The sequence below is a fragment of the Panthera onca genome, chromosome A2 (assembly GCF_046562875.1).
Source record: "Panthera onca isolate mPanOnc1 chromosome A2, mPanOnc1 haplotype 2, whole genome shotgun sequence".
Classification (NCBI taxonomy): Eukaryota; Metazoa; Chordata; class Mammalia; order Carnivora; family Felidae; genus Panthera; species Panthera onca.
The window spans coordinates 137460415-137482339 of NC_138340.1; positions in this window are offsets into that span (position 1 = coordinate 137460415).

Genomic DNA, 21925 nt, shown 5'->3' on the forward strand with positions numbered 1-21925 from the left:
AGTGATTTAACGGATCCAGATTTTTTTTTTTAATTTATCGTCTTTATTTTTTTTTCTTCCAAGTTTTTATTTAAATTCAAGTTAGTTAACATATAGTGTAGTATTGGTTTCAGGAGTAGAATTTAGTGATTTATCAGTTACATATAACACCCAGGACTCTTCAAAAATGTCCCCCTTAATTCCCATCACCCGTTTAGCCCATCCTCCCCCAACCCCTTCTCCATCAACTCTTAGTTTGTTCTGTGTATTTAACAGTCTCTTATGGTTTTTCTCCCTCTCTGTTTTTATCTTATTTTTCCTTCCCTTCCCTTATGTTCATCTGTTGTGTTTCTTAAATTCCATATTTGAGTGAAATCATATGGTATTTGTCTTTCTTTCTCTGACTTACTTTGCTTAGCATAATACACTCTAGTCCATCCACATAGTTGCAAATGGCAAGACTTTATTCTTTTTCATGGTGGAGTAACATTCCATTGTATATGTATACCACATCTTCTTTACCCATTCATCAGCTGATGGACATTTGGGCTCTTTTCCATACTTTGGCTATTGTTAATAGTACTGCTATAAACATTGGGGTGCATGTGCCCCATTGTTTCTTTTTAGTTTTTTTATGTCTTTATTTTATTTAGAGAGAGAGAGAGACAGAGTGTGAGCAGGGGGAAGGGCAAAGAAAGAGGGAGATACAGAATCTGAAGCAGGCTCCAGGCTCTAAGCTGTCAGCATGGAGCCTGACACAGGCTTGAACTCATGGATGATGAAATCATGACCTGAGCTGAAGTTGGATGCTTATCTAACTGAGCCACCCAGGCACACCTGCATGTGACCCTTTGAATTAGTATTGTTGTATCCTTTGGATAAATACCTAGTAGTGCAATTGCTGGGTCATAAGGTAGTTCTATAAATTTTAAAGGGGGAAACATGATGGTGTGTTTTGGGGTAAGCATTTTTTTTTTAATTTTGATAATAAGAGGGCCAGATACTGTACAGGATGGTAGTGCCCTTCCTTTCCCGCTTTTGGATGTTACTGAGTAAGGACATAATTCTGGAGCAGCTATAACTCTCTTGTGACCATGACAAGAGAATCACTGGTTGGGGCGCCTGGGTGTCTCAGTTGGTTAAGTGTCTGACTTCAGCTCAGGTCCTGATCTCACAGTTTGTGTGTTCAAGCCCCACATCAGGCTCTGTGCTGACAGCTCAGAGCCTAGAGCCTGCTTTGGATTCTGTGTTTCCCTCTCTCTGCCCCCCCCCCCCATGTCTCTGTCTCTGTCTCTGTCTCTCTCTCTTTCTCTCTCTGTAAAAAATAAATAAACATTAAAAGAGAGAGAGAGTCACTGGCACGGTGAGAATGGCAGGGCAGAAAAAGGGAAACTGCCTGGGTCTTTGATGAGATCATTGAGCCACTGAATAATCTTCAAACATATGCTTTGTCATTTACAGCATGTAATATTAGAATTTTTTTTAAATTTTTTTAATGTTTATTTATTTTTTGACAGAGAGAGAGACAGAGCATGAGCTGGGGAGGGGCAGAGAGAGAGGGAGAGAGAGAATCCCAAGCAGGCTCCAGGCTCTGAGCTGTCAGCACAGAGCCCGACACAGGGCTCGAACTCACGGACCGTGAAATCATGACCTGAGCCGAAGTCAGACGCTCAACCGACTGAGCCACCCAGGCTCCCCTAGAAATTGTTTTAATGATTAAGAGTGTAAACAATAAAAACATGTTATTTGAATATGGAACTTGGCTCTGACATTTATAGGTGTGTAACCTTAGGTAAGTTACTCAGTCATTGTGTGCCCTTGAGAGGAAACAACACAATAGGTCAGTTTCTCTCACTGTTCTTGCTCATCTGTGTTATCATTGTGATGGTCCTTGCTTAAACACTGAAAACTAAACTACTGGAATGTTCTCATCATTACTTAGTAATGATGTGATTTTCTACATGACCAGAGCACTGGGTCAAGATAAATCAGGTCATTAGCATGTTTAAAGCAAAACATGAAGATTCATTATGTGAACGTAAGATTTGGAAGTTGACACCATGGCTTGGCTTTTGACCCCAAGACTCAAGTGGAATTTCTTGAGAGAAGACATCTTACACATTGCCCCATAGATTGCAGCTGGAGAAGAAGACACATCTACATAATCCTTATGGAGGAAGATAGGAAGGCTCCCTTTTGACCTGTCTAGCTTCAGCATATGTATATTTTTGCCCTGCCTTTCCTGCACTGTATTCTTTGTTTTAATAAGTTTGAGCCTTGGTTATACCCATATACTAAGCTGGGTGATTCCTTCCAGCAAATCACTGAATTAGTGGATAGTTATAGGACTCTTGGGTACTGCCCTTGATTCCAATTATATGAAATAAAGCAAATTTTAATATCTACCTACCAAGTTTCATTTGAGAATTAAAATATAATGAATATATTTAAGACACTTATTAAACAACTGCATGACAATATAAAAAATATGTGGGTTAGTTATTTTTACTTTTTAAAAAATTGTTCAGGTGAATTTGGGGCACCTGGGTGACTTAGTTATTAAGCATTTGACTTCAGCTCACATCGTTATCTCACTGTTAGTGAGTTCGAGCCCCACTTAAGGTGAGCCTGCCTCTCTCTCTCTCGCCCTCCCCTCCCTCTCTCTGTCTACCCCTCACTCACTTGTGCTATCTCTCTTTCTCAAAAAAAAAAGAAAGAAAGAAAAGAAAAGAAAAGAAAAGAAAAGAAAAGAAAAGAAAAGAAAAAAGAAAACCCAAAACTGTGAAAGTGAATTTTAATGACTATGCACTTACTCAAATAGAAAGTATCTTACTATTTCAGGCTTCCTATTAAACATTAACAAAATGTGAGCTTTCTAGATGATAGATTTAAAAAAATGAAAATGTGTGAGAAAGGGGTCTATAGATGAATGAAGAAAGGGAAAGAGTTTCAAAATGTGTCTATAATCACTGACTTTATATCCGCTAGTTTGGAGGGGTTGTTTTTTTTTATTTTTTTATTTGGTTTGTTTTTTGTTTTGTTGTGTTTCTTTTTAGTCTAGGTTTGTTTATTGGTTGACAATACATAAATAGTTTTGCCAAATGCCGCCATTCCAGGGAAATATATTGCTGCATTAACATTGATAAATTCTGGGTTTTACCTCATAGCACTTAGACTCCAGCAGTGTATTTTTAGTCATTTAATTAAGGAATAGCAAAAAGTGACATTGTACACTGATGAAGTGAGCAGGTTTATCTACACCATAACTAAAAATGCAACTGTTGCAGTGCTGACAAGAGCTGACTGAATGAAATGAAAACACCATCTGTGCTGAAAAGACATATACCTGTTTGTATGATCTTCTCAACAACCCTCTTGTTTACAGTGTAAGTGAATTTTATATCGATATAAAGTGTGAGTTTACTGCTGCAGGAGTCCGTAACATGAGAAATAGACACATTGAAAAACCTAAGATTGATTGTCCTTGTAAAAAACAGAAACAGCATGCACCAGTGAATATACTGGAAAGTACAGAAGGGGGGGAGGCGTGTTTCCATTCCCCAGAGGTTCAGTCTTGCATTACATGTTCTGGGGGATCATATTTAAATATTCTCCACATTGGAAGAGTTAAAATGACAAAATCTAATAACTAAAGATGAGAATGAGCATCGGATTTTGAATTATGACACGAGGCATCATCCTAAATTAAAGCGACGGAGCTTTATCACGCGGTACTGGGACGCAGTACCTGCGTTGTTCTACAGTGTATTTTTACATTCTCTACTTCATTCCAGAAAGGTTAAAAATACTAATATTGAGTGGGATTTTACTCCCTACCGGACGCTGCACATTGTACTGGGTGGTCTTCATGATGATCATGCTAATGATGATAAAATAACAGAAACAATGGGCACACGCTCAGACCTGGCACTGGGAGGCATTTAAATACATTTAGTTTATGAGTGTCTTAGTTTATACTCACAATGGTCACAGGGATGTGGGAGAACCAATGTTACTAAGCTTTGTGTGGCCCTTCATTAAAGCTCTAGGTTCTGCTAAGCCCCACCACTTTCCCATCGTTCTCCACCCCCCATTAGGGCTCGCTGCCTCCTGGAGCTATTATCTCTTTAGGTTCACCCTGGGATTCCATTTGCTCTTTCAGCTTTTCAACACTTCGGTACCCAGTTTCCTGCATATGGATCCCAGTGCGATTTCTGTTTTCCTGGCCTGTCTCTGACTGTTGCAGTCACACATGATTGAAATCATATATTCCTTCTTTAAATTCAATTCAGTTCCATTCAACAAATACGTATTTAGGGCATAAACTGTCAGACAGTATTACAAAGATAAAGAAAGCATAGTCCTCGCATTAGCCAAGCTGAAAGCAGGCTCTCCGGAGCAGGACACGCCATCTGCCTGTTCCTCTGCTTGTACTTCCAGTCACACCCATGGACCATCAATACCGATAGCAATCCTTTATGTAATTCTCAGAGCCTGAAGCATGACTGCTAATTATTGCCACCCAATGAAAATATTTTAATACCATTTCTTCTAAATGCATAATTTAATTTGAGTCTGGCTTTTGAGGATATATATGTGCTTTTCACCTCAACTTCTTTAGGAAAAATATTAAACCTATTTTAGTTGAGAGGCTACCCTTGCAGGAAAAAAAAAAGTAATAATAGTATTAAGTAAATATTTAACAGTCTTTAACCAGGCATACATAGGGTGAACACATTTGTAGATTTAAACAATAGTTTAGTGGGGAGCGTGGGTGGCTCAGTCAGGTGAGCATCTGACTTCAGCTCAGGTCATGATCTTGTAGTCCAAGAGTTTGAGCCCCACGTGGGGCTCTGTATTGACAGCTTGGAGCCTGGAGCCTGCTTCGATTCTGTGTCTCCCTCTTTCTCTGTTCCCACTCTCTCTCCCTCTCTCTCTCTCTCTCTCTCTCTCTCAAAAATAAATAAAAATTAAAGAAATTTAAGCAATAGTTTAGAAATATTTTCCCTGCATGTGTCTCTTGATCTCGGGGTTGTAAATCTGAGCCCCATGTTGGGTGTAGAGAATACTTAAAATAGTAAAAAAAAAACAAAAAACAAAACAAAAAAAAACAGAAAGAAAGAAAGAAAGAAAGAAAGAAAGAAAGAAAGGTCTCAACCTAGCATTTATTAAAATTTTATCATCATTATTATATTAATACCACATTAAAATAAAATCCTCTCCTCTCCATGGTCTCTTTTAATAGTGAAGCTAGCAGTGAAAGAATTCTTACTTTAACTTGTGTTTAAATCTGAAAGAAGGCCAGCAAATAGCCAGGGCTTTTTTTTCCTTCTTAAGCCACAGAGTTATTGATAATTACTTTTCAGGTTCAACATGCAGAGTACTTGCTGAGAAAATGAGTAATCTTGGATCCAAATGGCTGGAGATAGCTGTTTCCAGTCTTAGATGGTGGCAGGAGAACTATTTGATATTGCTTTCTTTCCTTGTCACTTGGAGTTTCAACCACTTGTATCCTGTCGTGGTTAGCCAACTAAAGCTTCAGTCAGTTGGTAAGGTCAATAGGAAACATGATAAATTATACATTAGACATCTATGAAATAATTTCAGGAAATAAATTGGTAGTTGTCTTGATGTACTTACTACAATGATATAGTGGTTTTATGTAGAGTAAGTCTACTGTTTGTGTTGTTACTTTTAAACACTTTTACTTTGCAGTAATTTTCTTACAGCAATTACTTCAAAAATATGAAAGTCAGATTTAATAGAAATTTAAATACCAAATTCAAAAATTGAAAAGTTTGATGATGGCACCTATTGATATTTACCATTCTACATGGACACAGAGGACATCCATTTATTCATGAAATCCACATGTTACAAATCTTCCTGAAAAGTATCACTATTTATTTTATGTTTGTACTCATTTTAAGAAGACAATTTAACACATACATTTTCAGAAGTTTCAACTATATGTAACTCTGAAGCCTTACATTTTATTTAGATCAAATGGCTATTTTTCTAAATCATTTTTACTCCTTTCTGAGTCCACATTTTCTTGCATACATAGAAAAAGTATAAATGGCTCCATTAGCTGAGAACCTCACATACAGTTGATTGATGCATTAGATATTTTGAAAAGGAAATAGTTTCTTTGAATAATTGTTTTTTTTCCTGCTGTTGTATAAGCTATAGGATAGAAAAATCCCTGAATTACACATGGGAACAAAAAATAAAGGGGACAGGAAAATACGAAGATAAACTAGATTAGTACTCCAAGATATGCCTCTCCACATTGAGAAGAATCTGGTTTCTTCATCTCACTACTTCTATCTCATTTTCCTGCCATCATATCAACTGTTAAGTTCTTTCTGTGTCTTCTGCATTTCAACAGTCATCACTTAAGACTTTTACTATCTTAGGTGTGTGCTATACAATTTCATCCAAATATTCACTGCCTGTAAATAAAGTGGACAAAATGGCAAATGAATATGAAGCCGATGCTTAGAATTATGCCTGGCCAAAATGAGTGCTAAATACGTATACATATTTGGTATGTGACTAGAAGGGAAAGAAAAAAATGTTGGCAGGAATTAGACTTAAGAAGTTTGTGCAATAAAGATAAAGCACTTTAAAAGCACAATAACAGAATCATTGACTTTAGAGCATAAAGAGATTGTAAATCAATGGGGGAAAATTTGATTCACATAAATTTCATGTACATTTTAGGATTATAATATTTGTAACCAATGATTTTCATGAAAGTTTGAAAACAAGGACCCATTTCCATATTTTAAAACCTGAAATATTGCTCATTTAAATAGTTATTTGCTTTCTATAGCATTCACTTCCACATAGCTATAGATATAGTTCAATTGCTCATTCTGTCTCAGTTTATTGTGAGTGCTCCTGTTAAGGGGAGGGCTGATGACCTCCTGACACAGCTCCTGGAGTTTTGATAATCCTGCACCAAATACTAATTCTGTTCTCTTACCTTCCATGTTCTAATTAGCAATCAATTATTATTACATATGGCTTTTAATCTTTATGGTCATGCATAATGTTTATTTTCATTGTTTAAACTGTTACCAGCGTAAGCTCTTTTGATAGAGGCAATTCATTTAAGTGAACATACACATTCCTGCTCTCTACAATCTCACACCATAAATTCTGATTCCCTTAGCCTCCCTTTGTGTCTTTGGATCTTACAACAATATAAAATCACAACCACAGTATCTCCTGGAAAGAATGAATAAAGAGTTGCCAATTTTTTCATGATCACAGAGAGGGATATACACTTGTATTAACTGCTCTGAAATGATCTAGGAGTTACAATTTCCATAAAGTTTTTCCTGATCCCCCCTCTGAATCATGAGTAATATAGCCTTCCAAACTCTCATGTTCTCATTTTTCTGTCTTGAATAAAACAAATTTGTGTGTGCTTTTTTTTTGTTTTTAATTTTAACTGTTTATTCAATAATTGTAACTAAGTATAGAATATATATGAGAAGTTCCTTTATTTTTAGTTCAGTTGAAAAATACATGCCTGGGTGCCTGGGTGGTTCAGTCAATTAAACCTCTGACTTCAGCTCAGGTCATTATCTCGTGGTTCGTGGGTTCGAGCCCCCTGTTGGGCTCTGTGCTGACAGTTCAGAGCCTGGAGCCTGTTTTGGATTCTGTGTCTCCCTCTCTCTCTCTCTGCCCCTCCCCCCCAAAAAATAAATAAACATTTAGAGAAAAAAAAAGAAAAACACATGCCTTCACGATTGAAACTAGGTTCATCTATTTGTTCCTCTCTCACATCTATCAAAATAACTTTTATATATTAGCTACTGAAAGTCTTTCTTGAATTAGTAAATGGATGTATCTACATTTAAGAAAGACGTCTCAATTTAACAACACCTCTAACCTCTAATAGTTACATCCTGTTACATCTTTTAATGGGGGTACTTATTCTCCTATTCATCAAAGATGTTCTCAGTGACTGGTATGTGCCAGTTGTGTGACGATGGGAGTTAAAACAGTAAAGAATAACACAGACATTTACTTCATACAGATACTGTGAATTCTTCATGGTTCAGTGATAACAGTACATTTTTAAAGAACTGCCTTTAAAGAATGTCACGGAGATAAGAAGTGCTTTGTTCATAGTGATGGGGCAAATTATATTTTGTCTTTCCTGTGTTGTAGTTGGGTCAAGACTTTGTGTAGCTTTTGTGACATAGCCCTTGGGTTGGATCACCCAACATTAATTTCAGACTCTTTCCCTCCTTTTTTGTTTTTTTGTTTTGTTTATTTGTTTTCTTGTTTTATTTTTTTGTTTTCCCTACTTAAAAGTGGAACTTTAAGTATGCAGTTTTTCAGGTCTCTTCTACGTCTAAGGGAAGATTATAAATGAATAGCTTCTGTGAAAAGTTCTGGGGAAAGTTTTCTGTCCCAACAAAAAGGTAGAGATGAAGCTAAGGTCATCATTTTGACTGTCCATTTTTATTGCCTTAAAATGGGATACAGTGGGGCGCCCGGGTGGCTCAGTTGGTTAAGCATCCTATTGGGCCCAGGTCATGATCTCATGGTTCCTTATTTTGAGCCCCGTGTCAGGCTCTATGCTAACAGCTCAGAGCCTAGAGCCTGCTTCAGATTCTGTGTCTCCCTCTCTCTCTGCCCCTGCCTTCCTCATGCTCTCTCTTTCTCTCTCTCTCAAAAATAGGAATAAGCATTAAAAAATTTTTAAATGGGATATGATAATTGGAACTATAAGAGCATCTTGTGACACTGAGATCACAAATGGTCATGAGATGGAACCAAAAACTTCAGTTTTTAAAGAGCTTCAGTCTCTAACAGCATCATTGAACAGCTGATCCAACATCAGCAATTACCCTCTTCAGACTTGAAAGTGAAGAAAATGAAATCAAATGTAGCTAAGTCGTGAAGGTTCGTTTTTCTTTGCTTTTTTCTTCTTTTTCTTTTTTTTTCTTTTTGCTTAGAGCTGAGCACATTCCCAATTAATTGATAGTAAAATCAGAGATAATGCTTGCTATTTGATCTTTTTAACCATTTTACACAATTTTGCTCAACTGAGAAGTCACTCACTTAGAATTGTTTTATTTTCTAAGATGTCTTACTGTTTATAGGAGAAAATCATGATTTGTATTTTAAATTTATTAGATATAATTTGGGTCTCAAATATGTCAGTTATAGGCAGCATTCCATAAATAAACTAAAGGTACTTTAGTTTGATATATTGATGCTGATACTTTAGTTTAATTTGGTGTATTAATGGAGGCAGAATTTTTTTTCTCCTTTAGGAGTATCACACTTACTGCATATTGACAGGAGGTGCAAATACAATGTGGCTGGCAATAGTTTTTTCTTTCCCTGTAAGCCAAGATGTGTGGAACTAGAAGACAATTTTTCTTCTGTGCTGAGAAATTGAGACTGGGTAACTAGGAAAAGCTGAGCACATTGAAGGAGCACAAAAATTCTACGCTATCAAAAGACTCCCAACTAAGACAGCAAAAGGTAGTGTTACACCAGCCCCACAGATTTTCAATACTTACAGTCTAATAAGGAAGCAAGGTGTTAAAATTTATTTTTGATAGAAGAAAAGGAAAAAGAGGAAGAAAGAGAAAGATTACCTTGTTACTGAAGAATGATAATTGAAATAGTGAAAAGGGACCAAGCTATAACTTGCTGTTTGCATTCATTTAAAGCAGAATTATATTTAATATTTTTTAAAATATGCTAATAATAGCAATTGTGAATAGAGTAGGACTCTGATTAACTGACTAAAAAGTGGCCAGTTAACTTGAAAATTATGTTCCAGTAGGAACTAATACATACCTATAACTTAAATATTTTTAAACCTAAAAAATATTTTTAAAAAGTTATCCCCATCTGACCTAGACATTGTAATCAATATAAAAAATTAAAAATATATTTTATACTTTTTGACCATACTTAACTGGATAGCAATAATAAAAAAAAATTAGGTCTTACAAATGATTCAACTCAGTTTTTATTAAAATAAGAATTTTGTTTTCTCTATTTATATTTATCAGTCTATGTGTTCTTTAAGTACCTGAGTGCAATATTGAGTATAGCTAGCATAAATTTCTTGACATGAAAAAAATAATGTTCCTATTTATTTATTTATGTATGTATTTAGAGAGTAAGCATAAGCTGGGGAAGCAGAGAGACAGATTGAATCCCAAGCAGGCTCCACAGTGTCAGGGCAGAACCCTCTATGGGGCTCATCATGGGGCTCGAAGAACTTACTAACTCTGAGATCACAACCTGTGTAGAGACCTAGTGTCAGAGTCTTAACTGACTGAGCCACCCAGGCACCCCAATAACTTTTTTTTCTAATTATGTAACTCAACCAGTAGCATTGGGTACAATGACATATTAGTAATGTCATAATATAAATCATTGTCTAAATTGGATAATTATGAGAGTGAAAAGGAGCTATTAATTGAATAAGGTACCAGGAAGCAGGTATAAACGGTCCCAGGCAAACCAGGAGGTATATTCACCCCACTAACTCTGAATATCCAGTGTGATGAGCAGCCGGTAATCTGTTATGGGAAAATGGGGTTGCAGGATTCGTTACAGGAATTAGGAGATTCAGACAAAATGCAATTTATTGTTAGGTGTTGTTACTTGCTTCCATGTTCATAGAAAAAGTTTAATCAATGAGATTATATACTTCATTTATTCATAATGTATACTCTGTTCACTCACACAAAGAATTTATGTTGAAAAATAAGAAACATAGTCTTTTGAGTTAGACCACTTTTTACACTTAATAGCATTGACCTGATTAAAAAAAAAAAAAAAAGCAACAACTTTACTTCATTCTCCTAAAATGCTGTGAAACAGTATAGAGAACTGTCTAATCGCTAGCCTCATTTTATCCAAGAGAAGGGTCTATGTCGATCTCTAAAAGGCCAGCACAATCATGTTCCTGAAGACTGTCTTTAATAGATTAGGTATACTAGATTGTATACCAGATCTGCTAGAGTCTGCCCATAAACTATGAAACAATTTTAGTTGCAGCTGAAAGGAAGCAAATCCCTTAGGACTGACTCAAATCAATTTGCCTTGTTGGCCATTTCTGTCTACTTCTAAACTTTCTCATTTCAACATTTCTACTATTCTCTATTATAGCTATTAAAGTTGGTATGTTATAAAATGTAAATTACACTGCATTAGATACTTCCTTTATGTTTCGTTTTGGTTCTGGCTTGAATAGTGAAAGATTATAAAATGCATGGAAATGAATTAAAGAATTGTGGAAATGAGAGAAAAAAAAAACCTTACTGCCTCATCTAATTCCATCACCCTAGATGAGTGAGGTTTTTCTCCTTACGGTATCCTTTAGTCTCTCTTTGGTGACAATCTAGAGACAAAAATATGTATAATTTTGGAAATGCACCATTCCAGATTATTCTCATTTCTCCCCCCTTCATATTAAATCCAAGATTGCATGTTGTTTTTGAAGAAACCAAGATATTTAACTTCTCTTAAGCTATTTCTCAGCAGATCTTTCAGTTATTCACTTATTCTGTGACAGATAATTCAGAGGAATCATATTCTTCACAGTTAAATTCCAATTATAAAAGCAGGGAGGCCTCTGTGCTTACATTGTTTCTTTTTTTTTTTTTTTTTTTTGTATTTTTCCTCTAACATTTACATTAGAATGGCCAAGATACATTTTATGTTCCTTTGTGTGAACTTTGTCTAGTGATGACTGCACAGACTTCTCTTTATAGAAATATTTCCCTAGAACTAATAAAGCTAGAATAAAACTGATTCTGAATGTAAGTCCAAAGAGAATGCTTCTACCCCAGCTTTTTATTTAAAAAAAATCAAATATATGACTTTCACCTAGATTTACCAATTGTTATTCTCTCTCTCTCTCTCTCTCTCTCTCTCTCTCTCTCTCTCTCATCCTCTCATCCTCTTTCTTTCACCTTCTTCTGACCTTTTTCTTCTTTCCCCCCTCCTTTCACACTCACACTGAAGCATGTGGAGCAAGTTACCCACATCATGACACATCACCTGCAAATACTTAGTGTTTATCTCCAAAAAAAAAAGATCAATCTCCATAACCACAATATAACTATCACACCTGGAAATTTAACCATATCATTATTAGTATATGATTTATGGCACAGATTTAAATTTTGGAAATTAACCTAGAATCCATTCCCCATTTCCACCTACCCATTTGTTGACAATCACATTTCTGGTTTATCCCTTCTTTCTTTTGCTTGTTTTTTTCAAAATGTTTCTTTTTGTTACATAAAAACTATGTTATATATGCATTTTCATGAAAATATTATTAACATGTTGCTAGCATCAGATACTATAAAGATGAATGGAAAGAAGTGATTGGAGGAAAGTCCAGATTTTTTGAATGTAAGAAAAAACACACTTTTCTTTTTTATTTATTTTTGAGAGAAAGACAGAGACAGAGAGACAGAGCACAAGCAGGGGAGGGGCAGAGAGGGAGGAGGACACAGAATCAGAGGCAGGCTCCAGGCTCTGAGCTATCAGCACAGAGCCCAACGCGGGGCTCGAACTCGAGCTGAGATCATGACCTGAGCTGAAGTCAGATGCTTAACAGACTGAGCCACCCAGGTGCCCGTAGAAAAAGCACACTTAAAAAGATTGAAACAGGTTGTTGTATGAATTTGTGATACTGATATTTTCTTACCTTTCAATTTTCATCCACCAGGCCTGATGATAAAAATGTTTCCCAAAAAGAAAGTAGCATTCTAGTTCTCATTTAAATAGTTTAGCAGCAAAAAACCTTTCAACTGACAATTCCAGATACTTTAATTGATGCCAGTGTTTTTATTTTTTTAAATATTTTTACTTACTTATTTTGCAAGTGTTTTTAATTTTCTGTTTTTGATTCCATATTCTGGACGATTGCATAATCCACCTTTACTTTGCAGATTCAGATTCAGCCTATGTTTATGTACCTACCATGTGCCAAGTTGGGGCTAATATTTCTACACTATTTTCATGATTTAATCATTACAACAATCTTAGGTATTCCTTATCTTGCCATTAAGGAAAGTAAGTCTCATATTGTGACCAAAAATTTTGTTTTTGTTTTCATTTGGAATCAGTGAGTACTTTTTTATTTTGCTTCTTTTTGTAAACTGTAAAAAAATGATTAAATCCGAGAAGATATGAGGTCAGCTTGCTTTTAAATAAAATGGCAACAAAGAGCTTGAACTATGAATTGTGGGTCCACTGTACCAAAGTAGTGGTTGAAAAATTATTAAGTACTGAGACATGAAATACAATATAATCTCAGAAAGGTGGAATTAAAGTACAATATTGTGAACTCAGTTTGTTTTTCTGTCTTTTATTTAACTCTACCAGTGGACTAGTAAAATGGAGATCAAACTATCAAGAAGATATTTATCCCTTTGAGTAGTGTTCCCATAATATATATTCTGTGGTCAGCTAAACTTTGTGTAAATACTCTAGAACATATTTTATTCAACTTTCTACACAAGGAGTTTTTTCTTTTGTTGTTGTAGTTGTTTTTTCTGGGCTTTGAAAAAAAAATTCTTTTTTTCTTGTAAGAGAAATTCTTCATTTAAAAAGAATATATATATATTATATATATATATATATATAATATATATATATTGTATATAATACCTTTATCTTTACAGAGTAATTACTTTACACAGTAATTCCCCTTTAGGAGTCTATCCTATAGAAGTATATGTGACACATAAATATATGTGAACAAAAGTTTTACTATAAGCTACATTTTCATTAGGTTAATATAGTCATCATTATTATTTGAATATTCTGTGTTTTTAAAAACATTTTTCTCATTTTCATAAATGCATACTGTGGGATACCTTTTCTTGTTCTAGTCTATTCTTTCTGCTCCCAAATTATTTCTCCCAAGTAACTATCTACTCTACATTCCTGATTTAATTGTTATAAAGGGACTGCTGTGGGTTGAATTTATGTCCCTTGAAAATATATGTTGAAAAGCCAACCCCAGGTACCTGTGAATGAGATCCTATGTGGAAATAGAGTCTTTGCAGACATAGTCAAGGTGAGGTCACACCAGACTGCGGCCGGCATGAATCCGAAGAAGGCGCTTTAGCAGGGAGAGGGAGGATTGCAAATATACAAACTCAGAAGAGAGATGGTGATGTGAAGACAGAGCAGAAATTGGACTGATGCAGCTATAAGCCAGGGCACACCAAGGATGGCCAGAACCCACTGGAAGCTATGAGATGGACAGAAGGAACCTTCCCTAGAGAATTGGAAGGAAGAGTGACCCTGCCAACACTTTTGATGTCAAACTTCTACCCTCCAGAACTGTGAGAGAATAAATTTGTTGTGTTCATCCGCCCAGCATGTGGTATTTTGTTATGGCAGCCTTAGGAAACTAATACAGCGACTAATAGTGACTATAGAGACTAAATAAAGAGACTAGTTCTCTTCTGCTACAAGATACCCATATGCACATTCTGAGAATCTCTCTGTTTCTCACTCCCTAACCAGCGTTCCCGCTGTGTCCAATCAGAGCAATCCTGGCAGAAAACATTCCCCTATAGTAACTAATTCACTGAACTCAGATGAACCAAAGGAAGAATTTAAATTTTCTTGCAGCTTTTCCTACAAATTCATGGTTCTTAGCTCTACTTTCTTTACTAACCTTAAAAAAAAACAGCTTTATTGAGGTATAATGGATATACAAAGAACAGCTTATGTGTAAGTGTACAAGTTAATGAGTTTGGATATATGCAAACACCTATGATACCATCACCATAGTCAAGGTAAGAGATATGTCCAATACCTCCTAAAGTTTCTTTGTTTCCCTTTGTTTTTGTTTGTGTGTGTGTGTGTGTGATCAGATAAAACTCTTTCATTTTTAATCTACCCTGAGACTCATTGATGGCTTCCACAGAGTTCACAATTGCTATCACTGAACCTACGATCTTTCAAATCCTGTGGGTCCCATTATGGAATGGCCTTGTCTTCCTCTGTCAGTGTCAAACTGTGGAATTTTGACCCTAAAATCAAAGTATCGGTCCCACTCAGTGTGTTTTGACCATCCTGAACATCCAGTGCCAATGAAGAGTGTTTTATTTATCAACTCCTCCTCTTGTAATGTGAAAATATAATACAAAATGAATGATCATTAAATAATAATTGCAATTTTAAATAGCCAGTGCAAATATTGTCTTAACAAGTGCTATATGTTTAAGGAAAAAATGTATACATTTCTTTACTGGGGAAAAATGAAAATTTATAGCACAGGGAAATAAGAAATTGAATTAAGTTGACACTATTACAGAGACAGTACCTGGGCATCGTTTTTTTCAGTTTCTGAATTATTTTTGCCTTGTGCATTCCTTCAAACATTGGACAATAGCAAATAGGTATAATTCATGACACACCCTAAGGGGTTAGCAATTTTCTACTAAATTAACCACAACAAATAGAGACAACAGCAGACATTCTTCTTACACTGATTCAGGTTAGAATTCATATCACTGACACTCACCGAATGTACCAAATAACATGCATAAGAAAGAGAATCTTCTGTGGGAAATGAAGATACTGCAGTCATGTTGGCTGAACCGCTATGTTCTATATAGCATAATACCTTTGCCTGGTGTAATTAGAAGCACATTTATATTTATGTCTTTGAACTGTGAATCCCACCAGCACTTTGTATTTTTCTATTTGTGTCTCTATTTTATTTTTGACTATTATTCTTATGCATCTATGTTAGTAAACTTAGACTTCAAGTTTATTAGTAGTTAGTAATTCAAGTAATTAGTAGATCAAGAAACTACCATCTTAAATTAATCTGTCAAATACTGTAAAAACTCTGTATAATAATAAATGTAAAGCCATGATCAGAATCAGTAGACATGCGAAATAGAAACATTTTGAGCACAAATGGTATCAGGACATTTTAGTACTTACTCCTTTATCATAAATACTGACCTTGGTTCTTGACAATCTGTCTCTCCTGGGCTTGTTTCTTGCAACAATTTCAGTACATTAGTACCCTACATCCTATAACAAGGAATGTCATAATGTGCTGACATTTCTTCAGTCCCAACTACAGGTGGTGACCAGAAACTTTTTTTATGTTCAGCAGCACAACTAGCTCCGTGTTCCTGAAAATTTATGAATCAGTTGCTGCTTTCCTCAGTGCTTTAGCATATCATTGTGCTTTGAAAAATTAATATTTGTCTTCTGTATGCAAGTGAGTAAGGGGGCAGGGGAAATGAAAGCTACAAATTATTAATTATTTAGAGAAGATAAAATCATTTTTCACTTAATAACATATAGTAATAGATTAATTGCTAACGAAGTAAGGCTAAGTACAGGTCCTATTGGGTGTACATTAATGAAAAAATACTTTTATTTAATATATTATTTTGCAGAGTAATAAAAAGGAATGCTCAAGCATTTTAACTATAATGTTATATGAATATATTTTTCTTTTCATTTTAGTATTATACAAAAAAGATTTAGCTTGGCCTTGGTGGAATACACACTGAATTTTTATAACCATGGTTCAATTAATAATATATTTTTTAAAAATTTTTTAATGTTTATTTATTTTTGAGAGAGAGAAAGAGCATGAGCAGGGGAAGGGCAGAGAGAGGGAAACACAGAATCTGCAGCAGGCTCCAGGCTCTAAGGTGTAAGCTCAGAGACTGATGCAGGGGCTCAAACCCACAAACCACAAGATCATGACCTGAGCCAAAGTCATACACTTAACCAACTGAGCCACCCAGATGCCCCAGTTAATAATAATTTAAAGGCTGTGATCAGAACATAATCACTGGAGACAAAAAAAATTCAGGAAATACCGGTAAGGATATATAGAACATTGAATAAACTAGAATAACTCCTTATAGTTTTAATAAATTTGTCAAGGTTGTAGTAGTAATTAACTTGATTCAAATTTTGGTTAAGTCTTTAAGGAAGAATAGAACACCTTTAACCCTTTCAGTTGCCAGAAAATGCTTTCAAATAATTATAATCTTGTAATGACTCTTTTAAAGTGAGTTATGGAAAATATTTACAGCCTTTTATTTTTTCAGCCAAGTTCAAGAATGTATAGCACATTATATCTCAGTTTGAATTGTTGAATACACCAATTTAAACTGGCTTGGAAGTCATAAAAAATATGCTAACATTTTAGTTGAGGCAGAAAAATCAGCATACAGAAAGACATGGGAAAAAAAAAGAAAGTGAATAATTTAGAATCTTTCTAGTCATTTGAGATAGCTACATCGCAGAATGCAAGGACAATGCTTTTAAGAAATGAGCTCAGATCTTGAAAGATCTTAAATGCCAAAGAATTGGGACTTTATCAAAAGGCTTTGAGGAGACTCAAAGGAATTGAAGCAGAGAAGTAATAGACTCACATTTGCATTTTAGAAGCATCATTATAGAGACCCTGTTAGCATGATTTAAGGAGAGATTGGGGGTAGGAAGAGGTGTTTTTTTAAGTTTGGGTAGGGCAAAATATATATATGTATTTTAACTTCTTGAAGGAATTTGAATCTAGGTTAATATCCCCAACTATTTTTACCCGTGTCACGAGTTTTCATGGATTGATTGGATGTTTTGAAAACTACATCCTAGCCTTAGCAGTCTGAAACAGAATATGGAAATATATTCTAGACACAGGTTCATCCTAGTGTTTGTGATACAGTCAAGAAAATGTGGGAGCAGGCAAGATTCCACTGTTGTCTATGATCCAAACAATGCAGATATCACCATCAATTTATTAAAGTTCCAGGAAGAAGCACTCCATTCCAGTGACTTGAAGCAGCATACAAAATGCAGTTAAAGAGATCCACAGTTTTGTGACCATCAAAGCTCTTAAGGACCCATTGTTAAAGGTGTCAGGAACCACTATCCTTAGCCCTATATCATGACCCCAGTCCACGGTGGATGCCAAATAAAGGGCTGTTAAACTTTTGACATCCTCTCGTAACAACACGTGTACATACATATTTATAGATAATGAGAGATGCCACCTCAAAACGTAGGAAAAAAATGACTGTAAATTCAAGGTTAGGGAAAAAAAAATACCACTAACTCCAGGAAGGAATTTTTGGAAGACATACAGTCTCGTCCAGACCAGGAATGAAAAAGTAGAGAATAAAGGTGCTCTCCGAGAGACATGGTTTTTGCATTATGCTCATCACATTTCCAATTTCTTAAATATTCCCATTTTTAAAGTCTTTAGTGTTTAATAATTTTGATTATAAGAGAAGGGGATGTCATGCTGCTGCCGAGTCTTGGGATGTACAGCTCACAAATATATAAAAACTTTGGTTGTAAATCAATAACAAAGATTTAAATTCTCTTTCTGTGTGAAAGGAGCAAACTACTTCCTGTTCCTTCATGAAAAAGAGTAGGATGTCAAGAGGACAGAGTAGGAGATGTTTCTATTTATCCCTCCTTTTATCAAGGAGTTGTGATGTGCCATTGGCATGACATATTAAGAAGGTTCAGACAAAGCCTCGGGTTAGGAGTATGGCAACTTACATGTAGCAATAACATAAACAGTAGCAGAAAACACTAAAAAGAATACCACATAGGCTAAATGTTAATTATCATATTTATTTTTACTGTCTTTCATTAAAAAAAGAGAAGACGAAAGAAAGAAAGAAAGAAAGAAAGAGAGAGAAAAGAAAGAAAGGAAAGAAAGAAAGAAAGAAAGAGAAAGAAAGAAAGAGAAGGAAAGAAAGAAAGAAAGAAAGAAAGAAAGAAAGAAAGAAAGAAAAAGGGGAGGGAGAAAGGAAAGAAGAAAGGAAGGAAGGAGGAAAAGAACCATCTGCTGTCATGCAAGATGCCACAGAATACTATTCCGAGTTCACAGAATTTCACAAGCCTACATCAAATGTAGTTTCATAACATTAATTATGAGTTGAATTGTGTGGCATAAAAATTCATACGTTGGAATCCTAATTCCCAGTGTGTCAGATGTGACCTATTTGGAGAGATGTTTTTGCAGACATAATCAAACTAAAATGAGATTATTAGGGTGGGCCCTAATCCCATAACACTGGTATCCTTATAAAAAGGGGAGATTTGGACACAGAGACACAGGTAGAAGGATGGCAATGTGAAGAGACCTAGGAAGAAGACAGCCATCAACAAGCAGAGGACAGAGCCTGGAACAGAGCCTTCCCTTAAAACCCTCAGAAGGAATCAACCCTGTGGACGCTTGATATTGAACTTCTAGACTCCAGAACTGTTAGGAATTCTATTTAAGCCACTCAGTCTGTGACATTTCTTTATAGCAGTGCTAGGATACAAAGTTAGTATTCTTTTTCCTTCTGTTTCACAAGTGGGCAGTATCTCCGGCCTTTGAAGGATTGTCCTTAGTCACGTGCTGTCCTTTCCAATGGGCTCCATGAAACTCTAATATGCTGAATGCATGCATGTATTCTTCCTCATAAGTAGTTTTATGACATAGGTATTAGTTAAGGTCTCAGTCAAAACAGATGTGGAGCTGCCCAGAGAAAGGTTAAGATAGCTATGACTATGCAATCTGTAAGAGAAATGACTAACAGGTGACTCAGAATCAGGTTCAAAAAGGAATGGATTTTCTATGATAAAGATTGACCACTGAGAACAGAGTAAAAAATCAGTAGAAAAATTGATCCTGAATTCTCATTTATCCTCAAATAAAATATAAGGACATTGTAGCACCATATCTTCCCTCTTGCAAGCATTTAGAAGCATCGTCTTAATCATTTTGTTGAATAAGCTGATAGTTCTCTACTCAAATATTCAGTTATTTGTGTAAGTAGAGTGGGGACAAAGAAGAGAATATTTTGGCTTTATAGCTCAAGTCAGATCTTTGTTGTAAATTTATTTACTTATTTTGTAATTTCAAATATCCCAGGGAAACAATTGACCATGAGTCTAATCATAAAGGGGAAAAAAAAACAATATATGTTTAAGAATAACTGTAAGCTTTCAACTTGAAATAAGAGAATTGCCTCTTAGGACAAGGAGAGCAGAAAGCAAAGAGAGAAACTGCTAACATCCATTAGGTTGTGCATAGTCATCTACATTTTATGAAGTATTTTTGTTGTTTAAGTTATTTATTATAGTTCTTCCAAGTCTTTTCAGTTTGGATTCATTTATCTGTGTTTTATATGTTTTATATATTGTCAATAGTCTCATTATTTTATTAAATAGTACTAAATTTGCACTAAATAAGCTAAAATTATGGAACTGTTGTATAAACACCTTGTGTGTATCAGTGTTTTCCAAGTATAGGATTTTTATTCCAGTGAATGCAACATGTATGTCAGGGGCTTACTATGTGCCAAGAAATGCTTTCAGAGAATGGAGTAGATCAGTTAACAAAAAAGATAAAAGACCTCTTTCCAAAATAAATAAATAAATATGAAGAGCATTTCTCACTGTGTTAGAAACTGAATTTCAAAAAGAAACATGTACTTGTTCCTTTTCACTCCAGAGTTTTTAATATTCTTAGAAAACTCATGGAAATTATGAATTCATAGATGAAAATGCAAATCCAGATGGAAACTGTGACCTGTATGCTGGGATTGCAGAATACCAGACTGTACTGGGAATTAAAGCCTGGCACATGATGGATGGTGACAGCATTGTTTCACTTAATGAAGTGGCTATTGAAGCTGAAAAGGGGTGGCAACAGGGAACTGAATGCTTTTGTCTTTGGAAGAAGAAAAGGCTTTACAACATTAAGCCAAGAAGAACTGAACTCAGTACTTCTTTCTGAACTTCATTAATCTTTTCCATGAAAATTTATCTCATTGTCAAGCAGCTCAATAGTCACTTTGGGAGAAGCTTTGCTTCTTCCTAATGGAATCAGTGCCTTCATTATCCTGAGGCGCCAGTGATCTACCTTCACAGAAATGCTTAGGAGACTAGCAATGTTCTGGAGAACCCTGTGTGAAGATGCCAAAATTGTACAGTTGGGAGGCAAAACTTTTGCCCCTTGGGGCAATTTTTCTTTGTTAATTAGTTCCTGACAACAGTAAACACATAGTAAAGGGAAATAACGTTACTAAGAATTTTCATGCGGAGATGCTTATTTCTGAGTAACAGAAGGGGAAGCTTTTGAAATTGTTTTAGTGACTCTTTCTGTAGATTGATCTTAAGTTTCAATAGCACAGACTGTAAGTGAGGTCAAAAGGCTCAACAGAATACCACAACAAAACGTGTATCTTTGAAAACCCACACTCCTAAAAGCAGTCAAATCATTTTCCAGTCCCAATCCCCAAAGCTTTGCACAGTCCCAATTAATATCTATTTTTATACAAAGAAAGCAGGAAGACAACACATGCAACTTACCCAAGACTCCTTCCTGTTAGAAAATATTCAAAATCCAGCACTGCCTCCCTATTTTAATGTTAAAATATGGGCTTTGATCAACAGAAAAGCATTTTCAAATAATATGTAAACAATAAGGATATATTTTCAAAATGAGTACTTCATTCTTAATCATTGTTTTTCTTCTGGAAACTAATGGGTAGACAATTTTGATCACGATGTGTAGCAAACTAAATCATTTTGGTGTTCTAACATACTGCACTTGTATCATACTTTGCCTTCACACCGCCTTGATGTATTGTCTTTAAGACAACTGTATTTCCTTGAAATCACAGGTACTTATTTTCAGCCTCATTTTCTCCCATAATTTCCTGCATCTGTGCAGTGGGTGGAACTGGCTCTATATCAGTTCCAACCTTTTAATGATAGGGATCACAGACTAAAAAAACGTACCCTAGAATGCCAGAGGCAGAAAATTAGGACAAAGTCTACTGCTGGTCTAATACTTTGCCTTAAAAATGCAGCATGGTGTTCCTGGGGTTTATTATTCTTCTACACTTCAAAAGAGAATTTAGAAAATCTGAGT